We start from the raw sequence: 9,431 nt of genomic DNA on the forward strand, positions 1-9,431 counted from the left end.
TTGGATCAATTAATAGAATTAACTTGATGTAGCAGAATTGATACCAAAATTAACTAACCTGTTCATCCAGCAAACAGATTATTAATTATTTTATTAATTCAAAAAATAAAATAAAAAAATTCTGGGGTAAGGGAAATAACTTTCTTACTGTACAGTACTACTCCAGTATATGAGCATGAACCACAAACAACTTTAAATAACTAGACTAAACACTAGACTAATCTAACATACACACACATACATGCAGATTAGCAATGGAAAGAGAACTGTTGTAGATAAGTTAAAGCATTGTTTGAAATTCAGCAGATCAACAGCCTTGAGCAAAAGTTTCTTACTTCTAACACACCCTTTACTGGAAGGGGTAGTGTAAGACTCGATTTTCCTGCTAAGACAAAAGCAGAGATCAAAACACCCGCAAAAAAAACAATAAAACACACCCCTGCGAAGATCTCAAAGAAAGTTTATAGTTTATAGAGAGTTTATAGTGTTTATAGTTCTTTTTTTCTAGTTCTAGTTCTAGTTCTCTTGCACTCGGAACACCACTTTGTGTTTCTGTCTGGTATGCATCTCTTAGTCCATTAGAGTCATCTTTGAGCAAATGATATTATTATTTCTGAATTGGCTTCTAATTGTTTAATTATGTAATTAGCATGATACATATTTACCTGACAAATAAAATGTTATATTTGATTTATTCTGGAATCTCCTGAAATCATAATGACCAGTAGATTACGAGGAGCCGGTGCTAACACAGATCTGTGTCCAGGATCGGTCAAACACTAAAGCTGCATGTATGGAGCAGTGTGCACGTCATCTGAAGACCTTTTGATTTCTGTCTATCACTGACTTGGCAAGTTGTATGGAGGCTAAATAAACTATACTTTTTTTGTACGGGTGAGCAGGCAACTGACTAAAGAGGTATTATTTAATTCTACACCCTCTGACCAAGATCAGACTGGCATGATTCTGTCTGTGAGATCCACGTAACCCGGGGCATGTGACTCTGTGCGACATTGGGCCCCGAATGAACAGATCATTTAAAGTATGGGATACCCAGAATAATAAAATATCTAAATTAATCAACAACCAATGTTCATGATTAGTTTCTATTTAGAAACACAATCTAAATTTGATAATCATTTGAAACTTTACAATCCTTTGTAAAGCCTTTGCCTTTGGCTTGCTAAGTTGGGGATATTTTGGGGATATTTAATTTAATTTTATCAATCAATAAATTCCACTAGAAACAAACCTTGTTGTATTATTTTAATTTAAAACTGTGAAGCTGCTTTGATACAATCTGTATTGTGAAAAGCGCTATACAAATATACTTGACTTGACTTTGTCTTTTTAGCAGGGTATTTGCATATGAAATTGGATTGGGAGTTTAAGAGAAGAACCTTCAAGATTCTTACTAATGTGTCACAAAGTTAGCAAAATGTAATGTAAATTAAAAATAGGGAAGGAAAATGGAGTTCATAGATATCAAACATGCTACACATGTGATCTTAGTTAACCACAGTATGCAATTCTGAATTAATAATCCAAAGAGTTTGAATTAATACATATTAATGGGACACGTGCTACAAATATTCACAGACAACAAGGGTCTTGTGCGGCAGGCCCAAGTGGAAACCAACATGAACACTCTCTTACGGCCTGTTGCTAATTTTTGTTTACTTTTATAGGCAGACTTATAGTCTCTTAAACGTAATAACTGAAGGATCTCTTTGGGGTTTATCGCCTACATTCAGGTCAACATCTTATCAATCAATTTTTTTCTGAGATTCAGTCTTTATTATATTTAATTAAGTAATTTGTTTGGCTCTTTGATATAAATAGGTTGGTAATGCACAATGACAATTAGGCGCTAAAATGTCAGAGCCAATTTAATATTTCAATAATCTGTTGTTTGCTTAGAGTGTTGATTTTGCATGTAGTAACTGAAAGTATTTCTTAACTTTCTTTAAGAGACAATATTTCAGTATTATTTCCTGTTTTCTGATGTGTAATTTCTGTTCTATTTCTTTAATGGCTACGCCCACTTGTTGTTGCATGATTTAACAGGGCAGGGAAAAAAGGAAGAACCAGTTTAATACAGGTTCGGGCAGGAGTTTCTTACCGTTTTTTTCATTTATGTATAAAACTTGTGTTTAAACATTTAAGGTCACACAAGATAGAGATTTAACAAATGTAATATCATAGGCTCCAGGAGCCAAAAGGATTTTGGTATTTTTGTTTTTTGATTAAACTCACACTTGTTTACGGATTTTTTCTGCCACTACAGTACCAGTGAAGTTAACTTAGGACTTTGCATCTTGGTAAGATAATGCTTTTTTTATTTTTAAATTAAGTAAAGTCAGACATTTTTGGAGGGTTAAATAAAATAAAATTATCAGAATCTTTGGAAAAAAATAATGAATTCACACTTATTTCCTTTATACACCAAAAGAAGTTGTATATTATTGAAATAGAAGAAACTTTGCCAAACACTTATCACTCTTGGTGACTTCATACAACTTTTACAGCAAAATATAATCAAAAACACTATAATGCTTAAACATCAACCATTTCTGAATAATATTTTTTTCATCATAAACAACATTTATGTCATCATAAGTCCACATGCTTTGACCAAAAACACATTATTTAAGTGCATCATCAGTGATCAAACTGAGCATGATCAGCAGCTTGTTAATATTTTAAGTTGCTCATACAAAACTTTTTCTACATTGGATTCATTCAGCTTTTAAAATAGAGTTTGTCTAAAAATGTGCAGTGCAGAATTTATGGATTCACCTCTGAATGTGGACACTGCTGCTGTCTTTTTGAATGTTGTTTCTCACACAAGTCTAAAAGTTTCAAAAGCAATTAATGCACAAAAATTCACATCCATTCAGCAGGAGAACAGGAAAGCACAGTTGATTTAACAATGGCATCTGGTTCAAGGGTTGAAGTGAGTGGAAAGAAAGAGCTTGAGATTCTCAGAACGATTCTGAGTGAACAATCAAACCCTGAGGACCTTGACAAAGCAGCTGAGGTGTTGAAAAGATGGAGCAAACTGAACGGTGTTACCATAGACAAGAAAGAAGGCAGCTTCCCTCAAAAATGGCTCTGTGAGTGTCTTCAAGAAATAGATCAGTTTGTGGAAAACCACATTCCCACGCTGCCAGCAGAGGGACCACAAGGATCCCAGTTAGAGCAGTTACAGCACTTTCTAAAGAGCACACAGAGCATGATACGCCATGAGGTGCTTCGATTAACACCTGTACTGGAAGATACTGGGCTGCTAGATCATCTGACTGACAGTTACAGCCGTCACCTCTTTCCCAAGTTGGACCTGCTCCTAAACAGAGATCTGTCTATGAATGAGACCTTCTGCCTTTTACAGTGGGGAAAAGATGTTTTCTTCAGGTATGAACTGCAAAATGTAAAATTTGTATAACAAACAAGTTAATTTGAACTGTTGAAACTACCATTCAAACGTTTGGAGTCTCTGTGATTTTAAAAAAATTACAGGATTTCACAAAATTACAGTTTTTGCTGTATTTTTGAACAAATAAATGCAGACCTGAAGAGTGTAAGAGACTTATATGCACTTATTTATGTTTCAGTTCAGACTCAAAACTGAGAGTGTACGACCCGCTGCTGTTAACAGGATGGTTTGAGAGAGCAAAGCAGAAACTGCTTCTAGAACTTCAGGTACGACTTCACAGTTTATGACTGTTTGTGTGTTATTTTAATTTGACTCTCATTATACTGACTAATATCTCAGTAATGCATGAAATGGCTGTGGGAAAGCAAATTTATTAAAATGTTTAATTTAGGTTTACATTGAATTTAGCATGTTAAGGTTAGGTATAAATTATGATTATCAGAGTTTTCTAGCAAACGACTCTGGTCAGTCCTGTTTTACTGAAACTCTTGGAGTTTGTGTTTTAGCAAGAAAGTCCAGCCAGTCCTGTACTCGGGTCTCATGTTTGAATAGATATGCTGAGTGGATTAGGGTGGGCAATGCTCTGTCTAAAACCGGTTCCTAAACCTGTCTTTTCGGTTCCTGCCCCTAAATGTATATAAACTGTAAGAACATTCACGTCAGACTTGGTGACTGCAGCTAACGACAGCTCGTGTTCTCAATAAAGAATCCTGCTGATTCTGAAGAAACAACCAAGTCTCCTGGTCTTTCAATTCTAAGTTCACAACAGGGCCCAAACAAGAGAGATGTAACACACATGTCTCTGTCCAACTTTAATTGCAACAGAATGACATCTCTAGGACTTTACAGAACATCCTGCACTATGATGAGCAACATGGACATAATGAAGACTCAATGGATGAGGAAACGTTCATAAGACTTTACATAGATGTTACTCAGGTAAGTCTTGGAGAGAGAGTAAAGCAAGACTTATTTTTATTTTCTCATGTAAAAGGTATCATAGGGATTTATTTGATATATTGCTCACATATTTCATGCTTTGCCTTCACAGTGCCTGAATTGTGCTATTTTAGATGCTAAAAGTTTTGGTCTGACCTTTATGCATGCAGTACAAATACTCTGTAGTGAAGAGCTGCATGGTTTTGCTCAGAAGTAGGTTTCTCCTCATCTTATATTACCCATTCTCATTTAATGATGATCTTACTAGTGCATGGTTGTGGGTGAGGGGAGGTTTGTGATAATGTAACACATAAATATGTGTTTTCTTAGGTATGTGGATACTGAGAATAAACGTCTAAAAAAACTAAAGTTCACTGAGAAGAACTCTGTGTATCTGTTTCGGATTATCAACACTTGTATGCAACTCAGGTATTTACTAATGAGCCATGTACTTACACTCAGAAACTGTAATATTGTATAATTCATTCGGCATTATGAAAATGTCAAGACATTTGTCACCCTTGACTGATTTATTCAGTTAATTGTGGGCATATTAAGATAAAGTGACTAATATTTGACTGCCATATTTGGCAAAGATATTGTATCAACCATTGTGGACAGCCCTTGTTTATAATAAGATAGCTAGGTTATGACTAGTTATTTTATCCTGAGTGTGTCATTTAAAAATAATCAGTGCAAATATTCATTTCTTTTGCATCAAAAACTTTTTTATGTGAACTTTTTAATGCATTTTTAATTAGCTTTTCCATATCTGAAATGTATTGATTCACATGATCACAACAAAAGTTAACCCTACAATCTTTACCATTCAATTCCTGTTTTGTCATAAAAATCTGTGTTAATTTACTGCAGATGTTTCGCTACACAAATCAGTCCAGATAAAAACAACAGAGATTATGTCTCAAGCACTATAAGCATGCTACAGAAACTGGAAGATAAGGCTTCATCCATTGTACAAAAGATCATGACATGCTTAACACAGGTATGTCTTGATTATTTCAACATATGTGTTCATGATCATCTGTTCAGAAGAAAAGATTGCTATCATGCACTTGAAATGAAATAATCTTATTGTGATATTTAATCTGCATAAATTCATATTATATTTCTCCATGCTACTGATATAAATACTAAGAATACTGATACCTTTCCTAACACATTTTATATCAATCTTACAGCCCTGTTTGTCTTTAAATGTTCATTTTTAGGCCAATTTAGGAAGTTATTTCAAGAAAAATAATGTGAATATTGATATTCTGATAGAGGCAATCCATGGGCCTCTCTCCTCATCTCTGCCTCCGACCGCCTTAGAGATCACAATGGTATGCACTGTATATGACCTTAAAACCAATCAGATTCAAGCTCAATACCTCACCCTCATTCTCTCCAATACTTCCTTTATTTCTGACAGATCATTGTGAAAATAGCTTACGACTGTGTTTCCAAAGTGTACCTGGAATGCCTGATGAAGACAAAGTTCAGAAAGCTAGATAAGCTTTGGGGAAATGCTGAGGACAAGATAAAAGAGGATATTCAACATTTTCACAAAAAATTCTCCGAACTGGTGAAAAAATTAACGCTTTCATTTCCATTTGTATTTAAGGGCTGATTTCCTAATGCACTTGACTCCTGGAAATTAGGGTCAAACTACACTGCTCAAAAAAATAAAGGGAACACTTTTTAATCAGAGAATAGCATCAAGTCATTTAAACTCCTGGGATATTGATCTGGTCAGTTAAGTAACAGAGGGGGTTGGTAATCAGTTTCAACTGCTTTAGTGTTAATGAAATTAACAGCAGGTGCACTAGATGGGCAACAGTGAGACAACCCCCAAAACAGGAATGGTTTTACAGGTGGAGGCCACTGACATTTTTTCCCTACTCATCTTTTTGGACTGTTTTTCACCAGTTTTGCATTTGGCTAGGGTCAGTGTCACTACTGGTAGCATGAGGCGATACCTGGACCCTACAAAGGTTGCGCAGGCAGTCCAGCTCCTTCAGGATGGCTCATCAATACGTGCCATTGCCAGAAGGTTTGCTGTGTCTCCCAGCACAGTCTCAAGAGCATGGAGGAGATTCCAGGAAGACAGACAGCTACTCTAGGAGAGCTGGACAGGGCCGTAGAAGGTCCTTAACCCATCAGCAGGACCGGTATCTGCTCCTTTGTGCGAGGAGTAACATGATGAGCACTGCCAGAGCCCTACAAAATGACCTCCAGCAGGCCACTGGTGTGAATGTCTTTGACCAAACAATCAGAAACAGACTTCATGAGGGTGGCCTGAGGGCCCGACGTCCTCTAGTGGGCCCTGTGCTCACTGCCCAGCACCAGGGAGCTCGATTGACATTTCCCATTGAACACCAGAATTGGCAGGTCCGCCACTGGTGCCCTGTGGTTTTCACAAATGAGACCAGGTTCACCCTGAGCACGTGACAGACAGAAAAGGGTCTGGAGAAGCCATGGAGAATGTTATGCTGCCTGTAACATTGTTCAGCATGACCGGTTTGGTGGTGGGTCAGTGATGGTGTGGGGAGGCATATCCATGGAGGGACGCACAGACCTCTGCAGGCTAGACAATGGCACCCTGACTGCCATTAGGTATCGGGATGAAATCCTTGGATCCATTGTCAGACCCTATGCTGGTGCAGTGGGTCCTGGGTTCCTCCTGGTGCACAACAATGCCCGGCCTCATGTGGCGAGAGCATGCAGGCAGTTCCTGGAGGGTGAAGGAATGATACCATTGAAGGGCCACCACGCTCACCTGACCTACATCCAATAGAACACCTCTGGGACATTGTGTTTGGTCCATCTGACATCACCTGGTTGCATCTCAGACTGTCCAGGAGCTCAGTGATGCGCTGGTCCAGATCTGGGAGGAAATACCCCAGGACACCATCCGTCGTCTCATTAGGAGCATGCCCCGACGTTGTCAGTCATGCATACAAGCACGTGGGGGCCATACAAACTACTGAGTACCATTTTGAGTTGCTGCAATGAAATTTCAGCAAAATTGACAAGCCTGCTGCATCATTTTTTCACTTAGATTTCCGGGGTGTCTTTGAATTCAATCCTCTGTAGGTTGATCATTTTCATTTCCATCAAACGATGTGGCATCCTTTCGTTCATAACACATTACCCAGTCCATATTAGTATAGATATCCAGCATGATATTTTTCCCCATTGAGATCTGATGTGTTTTCAAAGTGTTCCTTTAATTTTTTTTTGAGCAGTGTATATTTAAAGGGGACCTATTATGACCTTTTTCAAAGTCTTGATTTTTTTTTTTTTTTTTTTGCAGTCTACTAGAATAGCTTTTCATGCTTGGATGATCAAAAAACACCTTCTTTTTCACATTTTTTGCAATGTTGCAGCAGCTCTGATCACAGTCTGTCAGTAACGTTCTGTTTAGTTTCTATCTCTTTGAAGCCCCTTCTTCCTTAAAGCGTAATGTGCTCTGAGCATGCACGGGTAGCGCTCGAGGGTGCTGCCTGTGCGAATTGTGAGCGGCCCCTAAGATAATAACTAATGATCTTCGCAACGGAAGTGAATCAATCAATCAAAACTTAGTTTAGCTGGACAATAACTTAACCCTAGAGCTGCTGTAAAGCCAAAACACTCTGTTACTGTAATTTCCTATTATCACTGTAAAGCTGCTTTAAAACAATTCATATTTTTAAAAGTGCTATATAAATGAAGATGACTTGACTTGACTTGACTAACACTGTTGTGTGCCGGCTCCCCATGTGATGTCATGATGCAACACCAATCGAGATTGGAGTAGTTCCACATGTGCTTCAGACGCTATCTCTCTGGAAGTGTTCCCCAAAATGTCGTCTTTGACGCAGTATCTTGTTCCCTTCTCAGGGAACAAGGGTTACAGTTGTAACCCGTGATGTTTTCTCTCTGCAGAATGTCAGTGTTGCCCAGCAAAACCAGCTCCTTCAGAGAATGAGTGAAGTTTTGTTTTGCAGTGATGTAGATGCACTGAAGATTACCTGTGGTGTTTTGTTCAAAGATTTTCCACATGAGAGGTAAACCCAGATCAGTCATCAACACTTCACTACAGTTTCAAACATGTATTTGCAGGCCTGTAAATGTATCTCTTTTCATTGTGTGAGAGTTTTCAAACAGTGAAGTCTTCTGAATGTTTTGCAGTGAGCAGTATGTACCTGGTCTGCTGCGCTGGAAAGGGGTGTTATCAGAGCGACAGGTGAGGGAAATACTGGATGTGATCCGGGACCTGTATCCAGATCATAGAAGTCACAGTGTCACCTGCTCTTTTGGCTTTTCTTTATTTTCTGGGAAATAGCTTGCTTCAAAATAGGTGCCTCTGAACCTATCAACATCAAAATTCCCCCAAGCCAATTTGCAGATCTGAAACGTTATTGCTGCTCAAGGATGCTGAAAACGAAGGTTAATATTTTCAAGCAAAGATATTTGTTAACACTTTACATTGATGGTCCCCTAAAATACATTCAATTGACTTTAAAGGGGTGGTATAATGCCCTTTTCACTAGATGTAAAATAAGTATTTGATGTCCCCAGAGTGTGTATGGTAAGTTTTAGCTCTAAATACCCCACAGATATTTTTTTGCAGCATGTTAAAATTGTAATTTTTTTTAGGATGAGCAAAAACGCACCGGTTTGTATCTGTTCCTTTAAATGCAAATGAGCCACTACTCCCAGCACAAAGGGCGGAGCTTCAACAGCTTGCACTCACACAGACATGCACTGAAAATTTCTAAAACATTTAGCCTTTTATGTTCAAACCGGATTCAGACAATGATGGAGAGACTCAAGAAGAAGTGACAACATGTAGAATGCAACAGGATGTTTCTGAATGGTTAGTTGATGAATTTATGTAGCTTATATGTAGTTATCTTCTAGTCATTGATTAGCATATTCTGTCTTGATAATCTATAAACCGTATTCCGGGGGCGGGTTTATGTAAATTTTAGGGTTGGTGATGTCACTAACCCGGGAGGAATAGTCGTATAGTCCCTACCAGCCATTTGTTGTAGTCCTTAAAAAGCGATTT

The sequence above is a fragment of the Scardinius erythrophthalmus genome (genome assembly GCF_964197995.2).
Source record: "Scardinius erythrophthalmus genome assembly, chromosome: 21".
NCBI lineage: Eukaryota > Metazoa > Chordata > Actinopteri > Cypriniformes > Leuciscidae > Scardinius > Scardinius erythrophthalmus.